Source organism: Lepidochelys olivacea, assembly GCF_965140295.1.
Source record: "Lepidochelys olivacea isolate rLepOli2 genome assembly, chromosome: 27".
Lineage (NCBI taxonomy): Eukaryota > Metazoa > Chordata > Testudines > Cheloniidae > Lepidochelys > Lepidochelys olivacea.
The window spans coordinates 12,698,239-12,722,299 of NC_140437.1; the positions used below are offsets into that span (position 1 = coordinate 12,698,239).

Sequence of the window (24,061 nt, forward strand, 5' to 3'; positions counted from 1 at the left end):
CAAAGTGTGACAGCTCACGAGAGACGAGAAGGTTATGTGCCTCGGGTTGCCAAGTGTCTGGTTTTCGACTGGAACGCCCAGTCAAAAAGGGACCCTGGCAGCTCCGGTCAGCACCACTGATCAGGCCTCTAAAAGTCTGGTCAGCAGCGCAGCGGGGCTAAGGCAGGCTCCCTGCCTGCCCTGGCTCCGCACGGCTCCCTAAAGCAGCCGACATGTCCAGCTCCTAGGCATGGGGACATCCACGGGGGTTCCGTGTGCTGTCCCGCTCAATTGGGGGGCTCTGGAAAAATGGGTGCCCCCCGCAACCTGACCTGCTCCGCCCACCCAGCCCTCCTACCTCCGAGCGGGGGAAGCGCCCACACCCTGACTCCGCCAGGAGTGCTGGGGCGGAGCAAGCCCTGAACCCTGACCCCATTTCCCGCGCAGGAGGATGGGAGGACTGCAGATGGAAGGGATGGGGAGGGGCCCCCACTTGCTTTGGCCCAGGGGCCAGGGCAACATTATTGAAACCCTTTGGGTGCAGGGGAGGGGAGGGTGTTTCCAAAACAAACTTCCACCCTCAATCAACATATTTTTTTCTAAACATTTTCACTTTGGTTAAAACAACCTTTCCCAGTGAAAACCTGGCACAACGAAAATTTTCCGACCAGCTCTAGCTGGAATTTTCAAACAAGCCCAAGGGAATTAGGCACCCAACTTCCCCTGAATTCTTTTAGGGTTCTTTGAAAATCCCAGCCACCATGTATGACTGTCCACGTAGGCCAGAGGATATCTGTAGGGGTGGCTTTGTGTTTGCGTGTGCTCATCCACCTTCTTGCAACTGGTTATGGCTGTATATGTGGCCATGTGACTGCTAGTGGAAACATGCATTGCGTATGACTATGCGCCTCTGTGCATGGGACACGGTGAGTGTGTTCACTTTGGGTCTTCCAACCCTCAAACCTGCTGATGGTTAACTTGCCATCAGTATCAATCTTTGGTGGGGCACTAGGGCTGGTTCCAAACTCTCCCCTTTAATCAGCCCATTTGCAGGCTGTCTGCCTTGATTTCCTTTTCCCCTCTCTGGTGCTCCAGCCCCCTTCCCTTCCTTTCATCAGAGGGTACCATTCTTTGTGGAGCTGTCTGTCTGCATTTCCCTTCCCTGCCTCCTCCTTACTCCGTTCTCTCCTTCCCACTCGCCCCATTTGTCAAATCCACTCCCCTCTGACTGGCTCTGTGTGGCTGTCTCTAAGCTTTAATCAAGGCAAGGGGTTTCCTATCAAGCCATTGACGCCCTCTGTCCTGGCCCTGCTACATCAATTTAACACCGGCCAGCAGAACCCCGCTATGCCAGATGGGGAAGATTTGGTTACCGGCGCCCCGGGACTCCAGATCTGGCAGCACCAATGAATTCAGCTCCCAAAAGATATGAAGAGGGATACATAAGAAGGCAAGCAAAGCAAGATAGCAAACAAGGCCTGCTTGCCACTCAGAGGTACTGTCCCCATGGCAATTGCTTTCTACCGCAACCTCTTCCCTTTGTCTCCTTTTCCATGCTTCAGTGGCACAGAAGGCTGGGTCTTCCAACAGGTTCAGGCCAAAGAGAAGGCCTCATGAGGGTAAAGAGAGAAGCCTGGGAGGCTGGATGGGGGAGATGCCATTTCACACCAGCAATCACTGGGACTGAAAGAAGAGCCCACAATCTCTTTATCTCTAGAGAACCTTACAGAAGTTATGCTGGCTGGGTCAGAGATGGGGCGTTGGGGACAGAGGTACCCTGTAGGGTTATTTCTCCACCCAGAACTCGGGAGCATTTTCTTCTAAAGATCCCATGAACTTCTGAGGGAGGTTTTGGACCCAGTGTCGGTCTCAGGGCCAAATACGGAAGTCTTCACTGCGTGTTTACTCCTCCCACTGAGTTTTGTGTTAATAAAGACTTCAGGGTTTGGCTTTCCCATATGATGGTTTCAGTCTGGTGTAGCTATTGATTTCAGTGGAGTGCTCTGGATTTACCCTGGTGTGACTGTGAGGACAATTTGTCCCTTTGTTTTCAACGTTCTCTTTTTGTCGCAACAGCATTTCAGGCACGCTAAGCCCTCCTTGGAGGGGGAGATGTAACGGCAAGTGACTGCAACTAGCAAGTGTGTAGCAGGGACCACCAGGCACTGGGATTCTCCTTGTTCTACCTGAAAAAAAAGGCAAAGCTGGCCCTCACCTCCTGAACCATCCAAGCATGGGCTTCTCCTGCCCTGACTAGCCTTGCCTTTGGGGAACACAGAGTCATAGATTGCGAGACCAGAAAGGCCCAATGTGATCATCTACTCTGACCGCCTGAATAACCCAAGCCATAGAACTTCCCCAAAATAATTCCAGTTAGAGAAGCACCTAAGCTTAATTTAAAAATTGTCAGTGATGGAGAATCTGCCCCCACCCTTAGTAAATTGTTCCAGTGGTTAATTACCCTCAGAGTTAAAAATCTATACCTTATTTCCAGTCTAAATGTGTCTATCTTCAACTTCCAGTCATTAGATCATGCAATACCTTTCTCTGCTAGATTGAAGAGCCCATTATTAAATAATTGTTCCTCAGGTAGGTTCTTACAGACTGTAATCAAATCGCCCCTTAGCCTTCTCTTTGTTAAGCTAAATAGACTGAACTCCCTGAGTCTGCCAGAAGAGCTGGTAGAAAATCTTTTGTCGGAAGATGCTGTTTTGACAAAAAACAAATTTTTTTGGTCAAATTGTATGAATTTGGACAAAATTTTGTTTTAAAAAATTGGGAAAAAAAAGTTTCAACATTTTCAGAATGAAAAGTTTCCATTTTTCGTTCCAAATTGACTTTTCATTTCAAAATTTACTTTATTGTACATTTTAAAACTTTTAACAATTAAAAAGGGTAAAATATTTTGATGGACCGTGAATGAAAAAAACTTTTTTTAAAAATTTTGTAGCACAGAAATAAAACCAAAATTTTGGTTTTTCATCCTAAGTCAGGACAAAAGAAAAAAAATTTTTTAATGAAATTCACACTCCGGAGTGTTTGGACTTTCCCTCCTTTGTGTGATGTTATTCCACAAACATTAGACCTTTTATAACTTTGCTTCTCCAGCATCTTCATTCTTTGGACCACTCTGTAGGGACAAAACGCTTCAGTGGACCCACCTCATTTTTCCAACCCCCAAATCCTCCAAAGCTGGGTTCTCATTCTGTAGTCTGCCCTGACGGGCTCTACTGGGGGGCCATGAACTGTAGCTGGAGAACAGCTGCTCAAGACAATTCCTAGCGTACTGGCCATGGTATGACAATTCTATTGTCATTTTCTCTTTGCACTGGGAACTGATCTGCCCGAGATATAAAGCAATGTTGAGAAGGGTAGCTTCAGACTAGTCTTCATGTGAACAGTAATAACACACAAAGAAGATACCTCGATGCTGGTAAAAACTGCATTTTTTTGCTGGTGTTACATTTATGATGAGAAATCCCTGCAGATTAATTCAGAGCCTAAAACACTCTCCTGATCCCACCCAGAGCTTTCTCAGCATTATCAGGATACTATTCCTGGTTTACATTTCCAGAAAACCCACAAGATCCTCATTCCACCCCGTAAAAGAGCTGTAGGTTGGAGCCTCAGAGACGTGGCGGGTCCTTCTCAGAGCCTGGTTAGATGCATTATCTCGCAGCCATGTGGTTCTGGTAAATGCATTTCCATCCATCTCCCTGAAGTGGAGAAGACACTCCGATTAACACTCAGGAATGAAGTGTTCATCAAGGTCAAGATAACAAGAGCTCTAATGGGGAAGGGGGCTCCTGGGTTCCTTTTAGATTCATTAATATTCCCATGCAGGGAAATAAATTTTCAGGAAGAATTAGTGGTTCCTATGGAGAAGGCAAAGAAACGGCAGCTGGTTGCATGGTGAGGTTAAGCATTTACAAACAAAAGCACCTGCTCTCCAGTGCTTGTTTCTTTTCCCGGGCATGGCAGAGAACCCATGTATGTGAATGCAACATGCCTGTGTCATGATGCCTTGCAAGGTCAAAAGTGGACTTGGCTGTGAGTCTTTACACAGGTCTCTTGATTCACGAAGGTACTGGAGCATGTTCTTAATTTTAAGCATGTGAAGTAGCAGCTGTGTACCAGGAGTAACGGTATTGAAATCTGGAGTTACACAGGCAAAATAGGAGTAATTGCATTGAAATGGATTGTGATGTAGGTAGGGTTGCCAACTTTCTATTTGCAGAAAACCGAACACTCTTGCCCTGCTCCCTGCTCCGCCCCTTTTCTGAGGCCACACCTCTGCTCACTCCACCCCACTCCCTCCGTCGCTCGCTCTCCTCCACCCTCGCTCATTTTCACCGGGCTGGGGCAGGGGGTTGGAGTGTGTGTGCAGGGGTGGCGGTGAGGGCTCCAGCTGCAGGTACAGGCTCTGGGGCCGGAGATGAGGGGTTTGGGGTGCAGGAGAGGGCTTCGGGCTGGGGCAGGAGTTTGGGGTGTGGGAGGGGGCTCCAGGCTGAGGCAGGGGATTGGGATATGGGAGGGGGTGTGGGTTCTGGGCTGGGGCCAGAAGTGAGGGGTTCAGGGTGTGGGAAAGGGGTCTGGGATGGAGCAGGGGGTTGGGGTTTGTGGGAGTAGAGGTGAGGGTTCCGGCTGTGGGTACAGGCTCTGGGCTGGGGACTGCGGGCTCTGGGGTGGGGCCAGAAATGAGGGGTTCAGGGTGCAGGAGGAGGAGCTGGGCTGGGGAAGGGGTTGCAGTGCAGGGGGGATGGAGGCTCTGGCTCGGGGTATGGGCTCTGGGGTGGGGCTAGGGTTTGGGGTGCAGAAGGGGGCTCCGGGCTGGGGCAGGGAGTTAGGGTGCAGGAGGGGATGCGGGATGTGTTCTCCAGGTAGTGCTTACCTCAGGCAGCTCCCAGGAAGCTGCCGGTATCTCCCTTCGGCTCCTAAGCTGAGGCGCGACCACATGGCTCTGCACGCTGCCCGTGTCTGCAGAAACCACCCAGTCAGCTCCCATTGGCCACGGTTACTGGCCAATGGGAGCAGATGAGCTGGCGCTGGGGGCGGGGACAGCGTGCAGAACCCCCGTGTTCATCCCTCCACCTAGGAGCCAGAGGGAGATGCCAGCAGCTTCCCGGGAGTCGCGCAGAGCTGGGTAGGGAGCCTGCCTGCGCCGCCGACCAGTCTTTTAATGGACCAGTCAGCAGTGCTGACCGGAGCCGCCAGAGTCCCTTTTCAACCGGGCTTTCCAGTCAAAAACCAGACACCTGGACACTTTGATCTTTGGATACCAGTCAATCCCCAGAGTCTGAAGGTGAATGAGCCTCTGCGTGACAGCACTTGGAGAAGGATATGGATCCCTGAGACAACTCCCAGCCTTCTTGCTTTGCAGGCTGCTGCCCCGCTCAGCGGATGAGCTCCTGATGCCTCCTACTAGGGGGCTTCTCGCACCTCCTGAGTATTTTCCCAGCAATTGTGACTAACTCCTAATGGGGCTAATTTCCCAGTCTGCTGAGAAAATGTACACTAATAGCTGCCTTCATTCCTCATGCAAATCAGGCATACGCTGGCCCCCGGAACAAAGAGAAAAGCACCTTTATGGAACAAGCGAATGGCAAAGCTTAACAAGCACATCTGAGCACCAGCAGGTTGGACCTCTACCCCTAAAAGCCGTGGAGTGGATGCACACTTGCCACCACCCAATTTAAAGTGGAACATGCTGGGCTTGCTGCTGGCCAGTAATAATTCTTAGCTACCTTATGGGTCCCACTCTCTCTAGCTTACTTTGGTTACAGAGCAAGCTCTTTGGAGCAGGGACCAGCTTTTTGTTGTGTGTTTCTGCAGTGTCTGGCACAATGAGGAAGCCTGGGGCTCCTGGGTACTGCCACAATACAAGTAATAACAAAGGAAGGTAGCTATTATTACCCCCCACCACCACCACTATTTTACAAATGGGGAAACTGAGGCACAGAGCCAAGCAATGACTCGCCTGAGGTCAGTGACCAAGTCAGAAATAGAACCCAGGTCTGCTGATGCCCCACTCCTGGGTTCTATTCCCTGTGCCCTGCTGTCCCCATATTAGGCAACTAAAAGTCGGGTCAGAAGGTGGACTGGAAAATGAGCGATGCCCACGGGCAGCTGTGAATCACAAGAGATCTTATTCCCCCTTTCATTTTTCAAAGTGCATTTAGTGCTGGGAAAAGGTGACTGACAGCCCTGAAGACTGAATCCTCTGTGTTCCCAAAGGACAAATATGGGATCAGCAGCGGCGGGATGTGCTTCTTCACGCCACACTCCCCCTCCATTGTACCGCACCCCTGAACTGGCACGGGAGTAGAGAAGTGTCTCTGAGGCCCGTTCGCCTAGTGGCTCCTCTACCATCAAGGGGACCAGCTAGCAGCATTGGGGTGGGGGTGGGGGTTCAGCCATGCGGAACCTGTCCACTAGTATCTGATCCAGAAGCCACCAGTTCACCAGAGTTGAAATATCCAGTTTTCTTGGGACCATAAGGTTCAAGGTGGTTTGCAAACTTCCTTTCCATGTCTGCTAATGCACTTCTGTTTAACCCTAAAAATCCACCCTGGGGACCAAATATGGGGTTTGACTTCTGATCCACCTCTGCAGTTGAGAATCTTTCCCCCACTCCACCACCAGATGAAGTTGCAAGATCTCTTTAATAAACTTTCCAAAAGCGTACCATGTAAACCTTGGAGCTTTGCAGTAAATCCCTATTAGCTTTGTATTTAATTTGGGATTTATGTACCAATATAAAAGAGAACAGCAATGGCAGGGAATGGGGCGGGGCACCTAGGAAATGATAGGCCAATAAACTGCTTTTCAGCTCTGGGAAATTGGTTGAGAGCTTTATAAAGGTCAGTTTAATGAAGACCAATTGGATAAAAATAAACGGATGGGGATGAGCCAGCAATGGTTCTGCTGGGTGAATCCTGCCTTTTAACCCTGCTGGAATTCTCAAATAAATAAAGGAAACAAATGAGGAAATGGATGAATGTAAATTACTCAGGACGCCAGAGAGTTTTTAGCAAGATCCCTCACATGACACTGTTACAGAAATGTAACAACCACAGGGTGAGTAGTAGTTGAAGTGCTGGGGGAAGCACGGAGTACAGAAGCGATAAAAGTGAGCGATCGGGGTGGGAACAAGGTCCCATTAATGCTGCAATAACATGAGGATCGGGTAAAGTGCTTGGCTACGGTGATGAAGGCATTATAAGAACCCAAACAGACTAGAATAGGTCAAAGCCCAGCACTATCAGTCTAGACAGGAAGAAACCACGTTTGAACAGTGCTCCTGGATTCTCTTTCCGCGTTGGACTTCTGGAGTGACAAGTTCAAGGACACGGTCAGATCCCATATGCACCTATATTGCGTTTCTGTATTGCAGCCAGGTGCTCAACCTCAAAATCATTCATGGTGCTTGATGAGACCTTAATTACTATTACATGGAATGAGAGAGATTCTGTAGTGGGGCTGCCTTGGGCATCAGTGTTGGAAGTTCTCCTCTATCCTCTCTGAAGGGCTATGTTTTCAGATGACACCAAGCAGCTGTTAAGAGTGACAGAGGAAGAGTGACGGAGTCACTGGAGGCTTCGAAAGAATTCAGGCAAAGTGAGTGACTGGCCAACCAAGTTGGGCAAAATGTAAGTGCCAAATATGAGAACTCATTTGGGTTTGCTCAATGTGCAATGGCTGCCAAAGGCAAACAGGAACAGGTTGCGTTACAATGGGATATAAATTAGAAAATATTATAGTATCCCAGGTAGATCCATGTCCAGAAACCTACCTCTCATTCTGTTGACCTTAAAATAGCTACTGCATTCAGGTCTGGACACACTGAAACAGCCATTACACCCCATCCTGGTCACCTTGAAACAGTCATTTCATCCTATTCACCTCACCCTTAATGAGAACATTACTGAACTAAAAAAATGTTCAGAGAGAGGCAACTAAATTGGTCAGTTGTTTGGCAGGAGGCCTGATTAGAGAGAGTGTTTATTTGTTTTGCAATTAGCAATGTTCGGAGATTTTGAGATTTCAGTAAAAACTCTTCATTAGCCGTGCAGGGAGTTTAGAGATTCCTTAAGGATTCTCAGTGGGCAGCGTGCTGAGTGCTGTGATGCCTTTATGGGAGGCTCTCCCTCCTCCCTTGATGTCGGTGCTGAAGGCTTTAACTCTTTATGGTGTGAATGCTGCAGGATCTCCATGAGGAGTTGCACCGTCACACCCTCCTCCTTCAGAGATTGGTTATAGCAGCAGGGGCAGGATACATGGGATAGGAGGCCAAGCCTTCAGACTCCGCTGGGACCCCTGAGACATGATGAAAGCAAGCAAACCATTATCCATTACTGCCTACAATAGTATGTAACCAATCTGCAACTGCTAGCAGGAAATATCTCCCGCGGGCAGTTCCCGCGGGCGGTGGTGGGGCACTAGATGGGGAGGGCTCTGAGTTACTACAGAGAATTCTTTCCCAGGTGTCTGGCTAGTGGGTCTTGCCCACATGCCCAGGGTTCAACTGATCGCCATATTTGGGGTAGGGAAGGAATTTTCCCCCAGGTCAAATTGGCAGAGACCCTGGATTTTTTTCCCCTTCCTCTGCAGCACGGGGCACGGGTCACTTGCAGGTTTAAACTAGTGCAAATGGTGGATTGCCTGTCACGTGAAGTCTTTAAATCAAGATTTGAAGACATCAGTAACTCATCCAGAGGTAATGGGCCTATTACAGGAGTGGGTGAGGCAAGGTTCTGTGGCCTGCCATGTGCAGGAGGCCAGACTAGATTATCTTGATGGTCCCTTCTGACCTTACAGTCTATGAGTCTATGCCCTGCCCTGTGCTCGTTCAGGCCATCACAACATAAACGTACATGTCCACACATCCATATGCACTCACGAGCCTGCTTTGCCCCCTCCCACAAACACAATGCATGCACAGACAAATAAATAATCTCACAAACAAGCAGCCCAATTCCATCCTCGAGCAACCCCTTGCGGCAGCACCACTTAAGTCACTGGCCAAATTTGGCCCAAGGATTTTACACACATAGTTAAGAACCTAAGAACACAAGAATGACCCTACTGCGTCAGACCAAAGGTCCATCTAGCCTGGTGTCCTGTCTTCCGACAGTAGCCAACGCCAGGTGCCCCAGGGGGAATGAACAGAACAGGTCATCATCAAGTGATCCATCCCCAGTCTCTCACTCCCAGCTTCTGGCAAAGTTGTCTTCCTATGCACATGTAGTAGATATTCATGAATGAATATTCATACATGCACATGGGATCCATGCATAGACAAGCACGTAGGGCGTGGCGCTATGTCAACCCTCCGTAACAAAGGCCAAGGAAATTTGGGGGACCGGCAGCTGAAATCGACTGAGGTCTGGGGATAACAAAACAGAGCGGGGCTCAGAGAGAGGTTCCCCCAAGACCAGCAAGTTTGATCATGAGGGTTTTGTGAAGCACTCCAGTTTTTGTGAAGGGTCTGGATAAAGTTAATAAGATTCAAAGAGGGATTGGATGTTTGTATGGATAAGAAGAATATCCATGATTAATGCTAACTGCAAGAGTTCTGGAAGGGAGATTGTGTTTCAGGGCTTAAGCCAATCTCTAACTAGTAGGGGTTAAGATGAGACCTATGTGGGGGTTTCCCACATATCATCCCATATCTGCTTGCCGCAGGGTTCTTGCACCTTCCTCTTGTCTAAATCATCTGGTGCTGGCCAATTACACAGACAGGATCTTGGGTTAGATGGACCAATTCATGCATTGCTTTGATCCTGACTTGACAGTTTGGTCCTAGTCTCATGACAAGTTTGGGTCTGTATGACTAACTCCTGGCTAAGCTGGACGTAAGAGGGGATATGTAAAACGGAGCTGCCCGCAAGATTTGCTGAAAATACCATGGATCAAGTGTCCTGGGGTTTGCAAGACTCAAATGGGTGAAATCCTGATGTTTATACTCTAATGCAAAATGCCCCATGATTTCACCAGGACTGCATAGGCACTTCCTTGGATTTGGCCCAGTGTCCAAACAAACACAAATATGGCAGGTGTGAACAAAATGGGACACTGGTGCCCCCGTGTATGCACACAAACCAGCATGGGATTGAAGCAGATGTGCACAAGTGCGTACAAACAAATCTGCACAGACACCGTGGCCCCGATCCTCCAAGATATGTAGGTGCCTAATGCCCATTGGCATAATGAAATCAATGGGAGTTAGGTATCTAAATATCTTGGAGGATGGGAGCAGTCAGCCCACAAGCTTATGAGTCAAGGGTAGGGATGCAATAATCTGCTGGTGCATGCTAAAGGTCTGATCTGACACAATTTATCCTGGTAAAGGGTCTGTTAGATGCTAAGCATCTTCAACTTCACTGCTACTAATGGGGGTTTGGGGTGCTCAGCACCCCACAGGAACAGACCCTAGGGGCCTGCTAAGTTTTATAAGCAGACAGTTCTGCTTTTAAGCATCAGGGTTTCTTACCACAGGCCCTGATTCTGCAAACCAATCGGGCACATATTGAAGTTAAACAGGAACGGACGAAACTCCCTTCGGCCAGGGCACTACAGGAAAAGGGGTGGGGGAAAGAGGTGGTGTTAGTGGGGGCGGGGCAGGGAAACGAGCAGGAAAGCGGGGTGAGGAGATCGAAACCCTGAAACATTTTGACCCAAGCAATAACTGTCTGTTAAAAAAAAAAAAGTTTTGGTCGAAAAAACATTTTTCATGGGAGCTGAGCAATTTTGGAAAATCGAGCTATTGTTATCCCACCGGGAGCTGCTATAGGGAAGGGGTGTTGTCAAAATCCAGCTCGAATTGTGGGTGCCAAGCCCTTGGAAGTCCAGCCCTAAACTCTTAGAAAATCTCGCCCCATGTCTCCCAGGCGTTCTCATTATCCGTGGATCCCCATCTCAAAGGCACCCGTTTCTAACACCCTCGTTCAACCCTTCCTGTTGCCTTCAAGGCCACAGTCAGCAGCAGCTGGGAAAACTTTCACCAAGACTTCCCCCCACGCCCGCAGCTCGGTTGAAACCTGAGCTGTGGCCACTGTCAGTGACTGATTGATTCCAGGTCGAATGTGCCTTTTGAAAGTCTTCTGGTTTTAAAACCATTAAGGCTCCCTGGCTAATAAACCTGGGGATTTGCTGAAGTGGCTTGAGGTCCCATTTTCTCTGGAACCCATTTCCATGGCATGAATCACCCAGTGGAATGAACTCAATTAGTTCAGACAGTAGGCAGAAGATAAATCAGGGTCCCATTAGGAAACACTGAGGCTAATTGATGGCGCTGGCTGTCTCCCTTCTCTCCCCCACATGGAATTCACTTCAGAGCCGGAGCAGGAATCAGGAGCTGTCTCCCCTTTACCGCTCCCTTTTCGGAGAGACACATCACCGTGCCATCAGCCCGGTCGCCAGCCTCGACTTTTAACAAATGAACTGGAGCTGCCAGCATATTGCACAGACAGATAACGGGGTAGCAGGGATGAAAAAATACCGGGGAGACTCGAGTGTTTTTATATTTGAAGATTAGCGAGGAAAAAATTGCGAGCATTCCAAGAAAGCCAGATCTTCCCTTCCTTTAAATAAGACATATCCCTCCCAGCAACCCACTCTGCTCTCTCCGCCTTGAAATGTCTCATGCAACCCTACAACAGCACCTCCTACGGGCACCAGATGCTTCTGCTTTCCACACGCACACCGTCATACATGGTCCGCTTTCACAGGGCTTTCAAAGCACCTCGTTCTGTTGACAGCGACTCCTGCTGGTAGCAGGGAGGAACCGACCGTCACCTTTCACACACATCCCTATGGGCTTCTCACTAGCCCTCAGTCTGGTGAGAACTCAATAAGGAAGATCTGCCTCAGATCACAATAAGAACATAAGAATGGCCCTACAGGGTGAGACCAAAGGTCCATCTAGCCCAGTATCCTGTCTGCCAACAGTGGCCAGTGCCAGGTGCCCCAGAGGGAATGAACAGAACAGGGAATCATCACCCTGAGTGATCCACCCCCAGTCGCCCATTCCCAGCTTCTGACAAACAGAGGCTAGGGACACCATTCCTGCCCATCCTGGCTAATAGCCATTGATGGACCTATCCTCCATGAATTTATCTAGTTCTTTTTTTAACCCTGTTATGGTTTTGGCCTTCACAACATCCTCTGGCAAGGAGTTCCACAGGTTGACTGTACACTGTGTGCAGAAATACTTCCTAAAGAAGAAATACTTCCACAATAAGGGACCAATCTTGCAATCCCAGTATTGCCAACCCCAAATGGTCCAAAATCATGTCACCAAAAATCACGAGATCAGCTTTACAATCATGAGACTATGTACAAACAATAGATGTGGGGCTCTTTTTATTTGCCTTCTGCTTTTTGAGCCTTTTGGGTGCCCTGGGGTCACATTTTGAAGCTTTCTCCACAGCCACAAGGGATAGAAACTTAATTTTTCTTTAAGAATGAAGGCTGAAATAATCACATATCCACTTGACTCCAGCAGCTGGGGCTTTAAGGAAAACAATAATTATCATGAGACTCACAATAATTTGTAACGTTGCACTCCTTGTGCACCCCAGAACTCCCATTCCATTAAAGTTTTGGGTGAGCAAAAATAATGTTTTCAGTGTGAAATTCACCTCTGTGAAGAAGGCCAGCACAACACTTAGGTACCACTTAACTCCTGGGGCCCGAATTTTCTAAAGAGCTCAGAATGTTGGATGCATCTTTAGGTGCTGAGTGTTTTTGAAAATCTGGCCCTTGTTTGGGTGTCTCAGTGGGAGCTGAAGTCTTTTGAAAATGCAGGGCCAGTTCAGGGTGCCGAGCCCTTAAAACTTGTACCTCAGCTCTTTCGAAAATTTGACTGGCGCTGGAAAATAACGTCGATGTTCATTTTGATCTTGAATTGGGATAAAGAGTCGAAACACGTTTTGCAAACCGGAACGGTCCAAAACGTTTCAATTCAAAAATGTCGAAACAAACCATTTGAACATTTTCGATCAAAAGAGTTTGATCGGTTTTTAATGGAAACGAAATGCTGACTGCAACCAAAATGTTTCATTTTCAATGGCCATGTCAGGTGAAAATGACAGCGGAAGTTGAACTGCGGTTGAAATGCAGCGCTTTGGCTCAAAATGCAGCTTTGGAACATGCCATTGGCACTGATATTCTCCCACAGATAGTTTATAGGAAACCATAATTTTTCATCAGAAGAAATATCCGCCGGCTCTCTGAAAGATATAAGCATGACATTTGTGGTGCGTCAAGCCCTATAAACCTTAAATACATCGGCTACGGCTGATGAAACCCACTACTGAGCGTGTGTTAGGCTCCCACTCTGTGGCCAATCTACAGAGGAGATGCTTCTGTTATAACCCCAGCTAAATAGGTTTCTTTCCTTAGCTCAAGTGGTAGGAGTTCATTATATTAGGTCTGGAGGTTCCCCAGATCAGTCACTGGTATTTGGCCAAACTGGTAGCTGTTCCTCTGCACAGGGGTTAATTTCATCCGGGGACCGTCTTCAGAAAAGACATCTAATAGAAGTCATCTAAAAGGGTGTCTCTTTTGTTTGCAGTTTGTAGAATAAAAAATACTTTTTTAAACATGAAGTCTCAAGAAAAATCTAATTACAGAGACATTTTGCCCTTTCCCTGGTATTGACTCAGGAATAGCCTCACATTATGGGTTGGAAGCTCCTCAGGAAACTGACTGCAGGCGTAGCTGGGGAGTGATTTCTCCACTATGAGACACGGAAGGAAATATTCTTTGTGCTGAGGCTGCCAGGAAAGTTTCTGGGCTGGAATTCTCCCAAGAGCAGCCTCTATTGCCAGAACTTCAGCAGTTCCTGTGGTATATATAACGACGTGACTGAGACAACTCTATTTCTTTGTACTGTGCCCTTCCATCTCTGGGGCCTATGCTGGCTGCAGAGATCAGCAGCCATTTTGTGTCTGGTTCAGTGCAGACAGTTAGAGATGTGGAACAAACACTGTGCTCTCTTTTGGAGACTTTACTTTTGTTCTTTCTTGTTTCATTGCTCTTCTTGTCTAAATTAAGTCTGTTGGGCTGAAAAGTATCTGTTAGCTGCATGGACTGGGAAATGGAAGACTTCCTGCTTCTGATCCAGCAAGGAAACGGCCTTTCCCATGATGTTATTTCACTTCTTTATCCAGTCACAACTGGCAGGTGAAAAATGATGCACAAAAATTGAACTTTATTTGAACCTCAGAGGTTCAGATCAGATTTGGAAGATCTGTGCTGAGGGGGTGAGGGGGGACACACTGACTCACCGGCTCCCATGCGTGGCATGTGGTCTCTTGCCTCTTCTCACAAACACGCCGGTTAATTCTTCCGTACGGAAAACTTAACCTTAGCTAAATGACTGCTACACCTTCCGATTTTCATAAACCTCCTGAGCTTTCCTTTCCTTTGGCTGATTTCGTTGAGCCATCCAGGCCTTGGAAGGATTTTAATGATCATCCCTTCGGGGGCCCCACCAGTCAATATTTAACATCAGGCACATGGCGGGGAAGGAGTCAGTGGCAGCTGCTGGGGTCTCAGCTCACTGTGCCATATTTCCTGGTTGTCAGAGCACGCAGCGAAGACTTTACAGGGAGAGATGGGGTAGTAATAATGCGTCAGAAGGAGGGAGAGAGGGAGGGAATAACTGCCTCCAGAACAGAGGAGCGTTTATTCATGGAAGGAACAAAGGGGAGAATGGGGGAAGGAGATGTAAGGGGGAAGAGGAGGAAGAAACCCTTCCCCCTCCTCTGCTGACAGCCCCATCATCATCATTTAGTATTGCGATAGCATGAAGAGCTCCAGTCACGGACCAGGACCCTGCGGTGCAAGGTGCTGTACAAATACAAGAATGAAGAGATGTTTCCTGTCCCCCCCAAGTGTCCCGTCTTTCCTTCCTACTCCCTATCTTCTCCCCCCACTGCCACCTCCTCTCCCATCCCTTTCTACCCCAATCTCCTCTCTGACCCCCCCCCCCCAGATCTTTAAATGTGTCTATGACTTTAAAACGCTCCCTGGATGGAGTTTGAGTTGCATTTTGTGGGGGGGGGGGAGGCTGACAGAAGGGGTATTCACCCTGTGCCCTATCCCCAACCCTAGGGTGCTAACTGATCGGTGCAGTAGTGCTCTGAACTCTTTCTGGCAAGTGTGAGTGTCCCATCGTTGCTAGAGAACACTTCCGTCTCCATAGCCCATTCATCATCTCTCTGATGAGGTGCCCGACCAAATGATCAGTTGTGGGGCTATTTTTTGTGACTTGGACCCCAGTGCAGGCTGAGAACTACCAGCTTCCAAGTGCCTGTGTGTGTTTGCTCAGTCCCGATGGAAAGGGCCCCGGCCACTGACAAAGGGAGGATGATACCCTGTAGTCTCAGGAGGAAATCTGGATTCTGATCTCAGCCTCTCACCCCATCACCACAGCCTTTGAGCACCTCACAGTCATTAACGTATTTCCTCTCACCACAGCCTGGTGAGGCAGAGCCACGCTATCATCCCCCGGCACAAATGAGGCACAGAGAGGCTAAGGGACTTGCCTAAGGTCACACAGGAGTTCTGTGGCAGAGCAGGGAAGTAAACCCAGGCCCCCAGAGCGCCATGCTAGCGTGCAAACCATTGGACCATGGGTCCCCTCTAGTCTCCTTCTCTGATCCTGGCAAGCACTTACCTGTCCCTGCACCATATGAAAAAAAGAGTGATCTCGTCGGGGCACCAAAGCTCAGTTTGTTAATGTCTCCAAGCAAGGTGCTGACATGCTACAGAGATGAGCACCACGCAAGAACCTAGACACATACCCAGAAGCCCTTCTACAAGCACCTCCTTCAGATGATTGATTGAAGGGACCTGGGCTAGGAGCAGCTAGCCTAGGAGTTAGACCAATGGGTACAGGAGGTGTGGGGCACTGCCCATAAGCCATTGCCATGTTGAGTGAGTCTGTAAAGCTGGCAGGAGCAACACCTGGAGCTACAGGTCAAAACAGGTGGTTATATTTTAGAGCTGTAACAGATTGCTCCTCAGGGATTAAGTTAATTGTCGGAAGCCAGGCTGACGGAGAGTAAATGTTTCAGATGGCAGGAGGAGAAGGTACAAACATTAATCTCGCTGATTCTGCTGCCACATCACCTCCCTGGGCCCGAATCTCCCTGGCCCTGAACAAGGGGGATTATTTACACCAGTGCAAAATGCTACCCAAGCAGAATGGGATCAGTTTACCCCCCACTTTGCAATGCCTCAAATGACTATGCAAGGTGCAGGGCAACTGAGAATCAGCCCCTCAGTGCTGATGCCCAGGGGAAGCAAGAAGCCTGCACTCATACAGCCCTCGGCCATAACAGCAAATGCACTGATCTTGCGGCGTTTCTGTTCAATGAAAGATGTCCAGTACATATCGCTCTCTGTCTGGGTGATTTACAGAGCCAAAGAACTTAAAGCACTTTGCAAAGAATGCTACATATTATTTTCCCCCACACAGAGAAAGTGAGGCACAGATAGATGAAATGACATTCCCGAGGCCACAAAGAGAGCTCCGTGGCAGAGTTGGGACTAGCCCTTGGGAACCCTGATTCCCCGTCCCCTGCTCTGAGCATTAGATCCTCCTGCCCTGGGGAAGTGAGTGTGCAAACACAGAGCAAGCAAGAGTTGAATGTATCAGGAGAGACTGGTGGTAGGAATACCAATTTGGACGTGTAGAGAGAGATACAGCCGTCTCTCTTGGAATCGACGGTGAGGTGTCTCTTCTTCTTGGGGTGCTAGGAAGCTCAGAGAAAATGGCAAGGAAGGGAGAAGGAAAGATCTCTCTCTTTATACATATATATATATATATATTCTATCTTAGGGGTTCTCTGCCTTGGGGCCATGACTCCCGAGGCGGTGCAAAGAGGAGTCAAGGGGTCATAGCCCACATTGCTAAATGAAGCAGGGTCCTGGAATGGAAAAGGCCGAGAACCCCTGTTTTCTACCCTGGATTAGTTTGACGCAGGAGTCGGCAACAGCCCTGCTCTTTATTATTAATATCGCCTCGCAGCCTCGGTGTTCCCACAGTCAGAGACAGTTCCTGCCGCAAAGAGCTTGCAGTCTAACCAGCCCAGACAGATAAAGGGCCGGGAAAGAGAAACCGAGGTAAAGAAACTCCCCTGAGGTCACGCAGCAGGTCAGCTGCAGCGCTGAGAAGAGACTACAGCTTCCTATTCGAGTGCTCTGGCCGACAGATGGCTCCCCCCCCCCCCAGCTGGGCATCAAATATTTGAGGGCAGGGTGGATGTGCTGCTGTCCTAGGGCCTGGGGGCAGGGAGGGGAAGGCTATGCTAACGTTCAAGGAGCCCCGCTACGATAAATCCCCCTGCAACAGGCTCATCACTCCCCCCGCCCATCCGCAGCTGCAGCCAGGAGATGCCAGGGTGGGTTAGCACACCGGGAGCAACCTCCGTGCCGCTCAGGCGTGAAGCGCATTCCCCTGCCAGGCCAGCAGCCGAGGGCCAGGTGCACCCTTTGAGACGTGGATGCCTCTTGGCCGCAGCAGCTTCTGGGTGGGTTTTCCTCCTCGGCTAGTGCCTCTCCTGCCGAGTGAGCCCTGAGTGGGTGCTCCAAGGGGGAGCCGAGCTCCCCTTTCCTCACCTGCAGCGGTTTACAGATGTGAGGGGGGTTTTCCTTTTTCGCGCGTTCTTGACCTGCACCAGCTTAAGCCAGCACGAAGGGCTGGGTCCACTGAGATTGCTGCGGGGGGGGGGGGGAGTCTCTCCCTGTTGCCCCCCCCCACCCCGTGAACTGTAACCACTCAACAGCCCCCTGAGCCGTTCAAATTCCAAAGAAAGACGAGGGACGCTCCCCAGGCGCTCTCTCCATTTGCCACGCAACGCTGCATTGTACCTGTCCACTGCAAAAAGCAGATGCGCCTGTGTCCCTGCCATGCTGGGAGCAGCTTCAAAGACACAAGTCTCTGACACTTGAGCAAGAGGAAAACTCCCTCAGCAGGTATTATAGCAGGTGCCTTACCCTTTGTTTGTGCACCAGCCACAGCGGGCCACGTGATGTCTTTCCCTCTCTCTCTCTCCATTAAAGCTTGCAGGGGTTTAGCTATGCATGAAGGATGGTTGTGTGGTCTTCTTAGCGGATGCGCATGGTGCCTCAGGTGACACGTGACCAGGATTCATCTCCGAATTCGGTCCGCTGGTTGGCTCCTGGTGGTTAAAGCTGTGAACAAGCGTTTCGTCAGATTGGACTCCACTCCTTCTAACTAACTCTTTTGGCAAATTGCTTTACCTTGCTCTGCCTCAGTTCCCCATCTGTAAAATGGCCTCCCACACAGGCCTGCTGCGAGGGTAAATTCATTTGTGGCTGGGAGGTGCCCAGATACAATGGTGATGAGACCCATAGTTGCAGCCACATGGATTATCAGTGGGCCCAGTTGTTCCCTGAGGGATAACTCCTACTGAAGTCAAGTTTCCATTGTTACAGGGGGAGACTGAAATACATCTCCGACCCCGGCCCCCAGCTTGCCTTTTCACTGACACCTTTAAAGAAATCTATCACACATTTCCATCCACGTGAGGATTTTGTAAATCCCATTATCCCTCCCAACCCAACTCCCTGGCCTGCATCTTGGGATGGAGTGCTTCTCTTCTCTATGCTATTGTCTGTGTAGAAAGAATCTGGCCAGATGGCACAACAGCTGAGTCATCTCCCTCCAGGTAAATATTATATAAGACCTGGAAAAAAAAAAAAAGTTTGTTCCTTCTCTCAATGCTCCTTTGCGTTCAGCCCAAGGTTTTCTGGATCTTCTGAAATGTTAAGATCCTTCTTTATGTTCCTGTGAAATGCTGCCAATGGTATCACCTAATCTATACAATCAAAACATACCTTTGTGTTGCTTAATCTCCCCCAAACTGCTGAAGAGGCCTCCCTGCCTTTGAAAAATGTATCTCCAGTGCTAATTACAAAACCTCTCGTTGTCTGTCCTCTTCCCTGAGGCATGGGAGCCAGCTATTCCTCTGATGTTCCCACCTCTGCATTACTGTGGGCCTGATTCCCAGGGCTTGCGGCCACACATAAATGGCACCAGTTTAACTTAAAAAAAAACCAAACAGTGTATAAACCTGTTTAGCTAACTGGTGCAAATCCCTGTGCGGACGCTCCTCCATTGGTTTAAAACTGGTCACATTAGCTTTGATTCTATTTGGATTCTTATACTGCTCTCATCAGTGTATTATGATTTGTATTAATATGATATGATTTGTGTTGCCACGGAGCCCTAGTCATGCCTGAGCACCTTGCAATTGTGCGTTAAGGGACGTGACTAGCATTTATCACATACGGGTCATTCGCTCTCTCACCCTCTCCCCTGGAGGAGAATTGTGTGGGCAGTACTTCCCCATCTCTCTCCTGGCCTCTTGCCAGAGTTCCCCAGGACAGGGTTCCCTGAGCTTCCTCTTTGACCTTGCCAGTCTCCCTACTGTCATGAAAGGGACCGTAGTTTTCCTTCTCTCCCTGCAGCTGGGCTCCCTCTCACCCAGCCCCTTCCTCAGCTAGGACTCGTCTTTAATTGGGCCTGGCCCACCCTCAAGATACAACCAGCTGCCCTAACAGAGCTCTCCAGCTTCCCTTCTCCTTTTCAGCACCAGTGCGAGGGATACGCCCTGTGACAGGAGGCAGGGGATTGTCCAGGCTGCTCTGTGTTTCCATTGGCGAAGGCCAGTTGGAGAAGTGCACCAGCCCCATGGAGTGGAAGGTGGAGAGGTTTATGAGGGTGCGTAAGTCCTAGGGGAGTTCACTCCAGTCTTGGACCAGCCCCGAGAAGGCTCCATCTCCTGCTCAGACCAGCTTTCTCCTAATGGTAGACAGTTGCCTTAGGCCTGCGCAGTGGAGTGGTTGGCGCTGCTCTTCAGCCCAGCATTCAGCGTTGCGTGTGGCTGGTCTCAACTCAAATGAAACGAAGTTGAGGTCGGTTTAGTTTGCGTGGGTAACATTAAACAGTCGAATGCTAAGCCCAGATAATAGAACTACTTGCAGGTTTAATTCCGTTTCAGACTGACCACACACAAAGTTGCGTGAAGTGTTGGTGTAGCTGTGTTGGTCCCAGATACGAGGGAGACCAGGTGCGTGAGGTAATATAAAAAGAAAAGGAGGACTTGTGGCACCTTAGAGACTAACCAATTTATTTGAGCATGAGCTTTCGTGAGCTACAGCTCACTTCATCGGACGCATCGTGAGCTGTAGCTCACGAAAGTTCATGCTCAAATAAATTTGTTAGTCTCTAAGGTGCCACAAGTCCTCCTTTTCTTTTTGCGAATACAGACTAACACGGCTGCTACTCTGAAACCTGAGGTAATATAATTTTTCAAAGCAACTTCTTTTGGTGAAAGCAACAAGGGAATTCTCCTGTCAATCTAGCACTGTCTACACAGGGGGTTAGGCTTGTTTAAGTGCATTGCTCAAAGGGTGTGGATTTTTCACACCTTCTGAGCGACATTGTTATACTTCCTCCTGTAGACTAGGCCTCAGGGTGTCGCAGGGTGTCAGGGTGGAACAGATTAGCAAGCACAAGGAGTAAACGAAGTGGGCAATTAACACCTCAGCAGTCACAGGACAAAGGAGAGCAAGTGGGTTACAGATTGTTTTAATGAGACAAAACCAGTCTTGCTATGGAGCCCATGATTTCTGGTGTCTAGCAGCGGCCAGGTCTACACTACAAATTTACAGTCCACTCCCCTGAGCAACGCAGTTAGACCAACCTAACCCTCCAGTGTAGACAGGGTTATGTCGATGGGAGGGCTTCTCTCATCCACATAGCTACAGCAGCTGCGCCATTGCAGTATTTTGAAGGTAGGTCTAGCCAAATCTATGAATTTAATGGCCCAGGCTTATCTTATGAAGGATTTGCGCAGATTTCCTTTGAGGACAAGGATGGAGAGTTCCCCACCAGCCCCCATTAGAATTTAGTTTATTAATAAAGCCTAGAAAGTCCATGGCCCATAATTAGTGGACAACTCCTGCTCTACCAAATCAGCCTCTTACCACTGAGCAGCTGCCCAGCTGGCCCTTGCTGCTTTCGAGGTCGCAAGAAAACCCATAAACCCGAGCATGCCTGGACCCAGGGGAACAGTCCGAGGAGACTCAATAAAACAGAAAACCTTGGGAAAAAAGACACATTCAAAAGAGACCAAATACAAACATGCTCCGAAACAAGAGAAGGCTGATGCGCACCCAGAGCACCGGGGAAGGGCCTCTCTGTCATGGCCAATTAGAATTTTCTCCCCAGATAGAGTTTCAGAGTTGTGTGTGTTTCAGGAAAATCTGCTTCCAAGGGCGAGTTTCCCAAAGATATTAAGGGCTGGGAGGAATCTGGTGGAAAAAGCAGCAGCTTTTGTCCCCGCCTCTCTGTAATGTGTCTCGGCCGTTCGAGGGTAGGGAGATTCTGTAAAATCTCTAGAAAGAGAAAGGTGCCTACCCTTCCCTGGCCCGATAGCAGACTAAGGGCTGACCCAGAGCTCCTTCACCCCCGCTAACCCAGACCCTTTCAGGGACTGAATCTGGGCCCAAGAGGGTGTAAATCAGCAGAGCTTCATTCACATCAATGAGCCAGAGCCTCAGCTGGTGAGCACGAGCTTTGACATCCGTGGAGCCTGGCCCATTTGCCCCAGCTGAGGATCTGACCCTCTGTTCAAGAGGAGGGCCCGACCCTTGACCTCAGATGTGTCCCTGCCACAAGGGGCCATGTGGGACGGCAGCAGGGAAGGAATTGCTGTCCTCTATTAATTTTATACCGAGTCTGTGCTGAGCTCTGGATTTTTGCTATGCCCAGGGGCCCCCTTCAAAGGCTGAGAGAAACTAGAATTGACATAGGGATTGGGGGGGTGGAGCTGAGGGGGGCAAGGGCTGTGTTCAGATCTGGATCTGAGTGAAAACAGAAACAAAAGCAGCAAAAGAGAGTCTGTCTCTAGCTGCCTCCATAAATTTTGGGGGGGAATAGATCAGTAGTTTGAGCACTGGCCTGCTAAACCCAGGGTTGCAAGTTCAATCCTTGAGGGGGCCATTTAGGGATCTGGGGCAAAAATTGGGGATTAGTCCTGCTTCAAGCAGGAGATTGGCCTAGATGACCTCCTGAGGTCCCTTCCAACCCTGATTTTCTATGATAAAGCCCCACGTGCATTCACAGGGCTGTATAAAGGAATAAAGACCACTGACACTCAGGTCTGCAGAGGAAAGCAGGCTCCGTCGTGGAGTTTCCCATGAAGCCAGGCTTGGGAGACTGTGGCTTACAACAGAGTAGCAGCAAACAAGATCAGGGTGCTCTTGTGTTAGGTACTGCACATAGAATTGTAGGCATGGAAGGGACCTCAAGAGGTCTTCTAATCCAGTAGTCCTCAGTGAGCAGGTTTCGGGGGGGAGGGGGGGAAAGGGAAGTTCGCCAATTAGGGCCAGCACTAGACTCACTGGGGCCCTCGGCAGAAAGCCAAAGTCCCGCCACCCAGGGCTGAAGCCAAAGCCTGAGCAATGTGGCTTCGTGGGGGCTCCTGTGGCGTGGGGCCCGAGGCAATTGCCCTGCGTGCTACCCCCTAACACTGACCCTGGCTTTTACATGCAGAAAACCAGTTACTGTGGCTGGGCTGTGGAGTTTTTATAGCGTAGAAAGAAAAAGTTTGAGAACCCCTGTTCTAATCTAATCCCCTGCACTCAAGGCAGGACTAAGTATTATCTAGACCATCCCTGACAGGGGTTTGTCGAACCTGCTCTTAAAAATCCCCAATGATGGAGATTCCACAACCTCCCTGGGCAATATTCACATGGTGAGAGACAGTCCCTGCCCTGAAGACTTTACAGTCTAAATAGACAAAGGGTGGGAGAGGAAGCAAAGACAAAGTGATTTGGCCATGATTACATGGCAGACCCGAGGACAGAACCCAGGTCTCCTGATTTCCCAGGACTATAGAGGCTCTGCCCTGCCTCCATAGCAACTCCAAAGCTTGCAAGAGTGGGCTGGCAGTGGAGGGTAGGGTAGGGTCAGGCTGGAGGAGGGGCAAGGCCAGGGTAATTATAACAGGGGTACAATTTAGGGGCAGCTCCAGGAGCCCTACTGTATCCTCACTGGGACCAAACAGCCTCCTCTCCCTCCCTGAACCGGCACGCGAATCTGCCCCAGTAATGGCCTGCAAACTCGCCAACCTTGGTACCCCACCTACGCGCCTGCTCTGCCCCCAGAGGGCAATCAGAAGATTAGTGATATTTCACCCGTTCATCAAAACAGAGACTAGCCCCAGCGCATGGGCGAGTGGCATTTTGCAAGGCTGCAATCATAACATTTATTAGCTGCAATAAAATCTCCATTCAAAGGCCCAAGGGAGCAAACATGCTGCAGCCCAGACTTCCGAGACATTGCGGGGGGAAGGGAATAAAATCCGCATGGGGGAATGCTTTGTCATGCAAACTGTTTTGGGAGGTGGGGAACAGGGGGCAAGATCCTACCAGGGCAAAAATTCCCTCTAATCTTCAGCTTTTATTATTAACTTAACTGCTTTAATTTAAACCATTTTGCTGTCTACATAAAGATGCCAACACAGACACTAGAGAGTCACCCCCCACCCCAAAATTTCTCCCCTCCCACTCCCCCCACCCCCGCCCCTTTTACAGCCTTTCATGCTTCAGCACAACCCAGCCATTGTGTGTGAAGCTGACGCGGGCCCAGTGGTATCTGGGATCCTTTATGTGCCGAAGACCAGCTGCTCGCCGAGGCATCAAGACAACTCAAGTGTGGAAGAGCTCAAGCTCTGTCTTGTCCTGCTTAAAAGCCCATCCATGCAGGAAACATCCTGGACATTCAAACAACGGCTGGAGGGGGGTCACTTCCAGGCCCCCACCAGCATCCTGCTGGAAGTGAGAAGGTCAATGCTGCAGGGGTCCTGCAGGAATGACACAGCAGGGCGAGTGGGAAGCCGCTGCTCATAGCCTGAGCAGTTTAAAAAGCAAAGGAAAGAGCCTCTTTCTTCCCGTCCTCTCTCTCTCTGCCACAGCCTCTGAGAGCATGTTGTCAATTAGTCACACTGCACTGTCCATTGTGGCTCTGCCCTGTAGC

The 24,061-nt window shown here is 49.4% G+C and overlaps 1 long non-coding RNA gene across 1 annotated transcript in view; it reads right to left on the bottom strand.

Moving 5' to 3' along the window:
- Nucleotides 1–3,440: 3,440 nt before the first annotated feature.
- LOC311513641 overlaps nucleotides 3,441–24,061 on the bottom strand; it is a 29,680-nt gene continuing 9,059 nt past the window's right edge. Inside the window, exons 2-3 of the long non-coding RNA XR_014709759.1 lie at nucleotides 17,989–18,186; nucleotides 3,441–3,695 (exon numbers count right to left, since the gene is read on the bottom strand). This is a non-coding gene — a long non-coding RNA (uncharacterized lncRNA). The remainder of the gene's footprint in view (nucleotides 3,696–17,988; nucleotides 18,187–24,061) is intronic.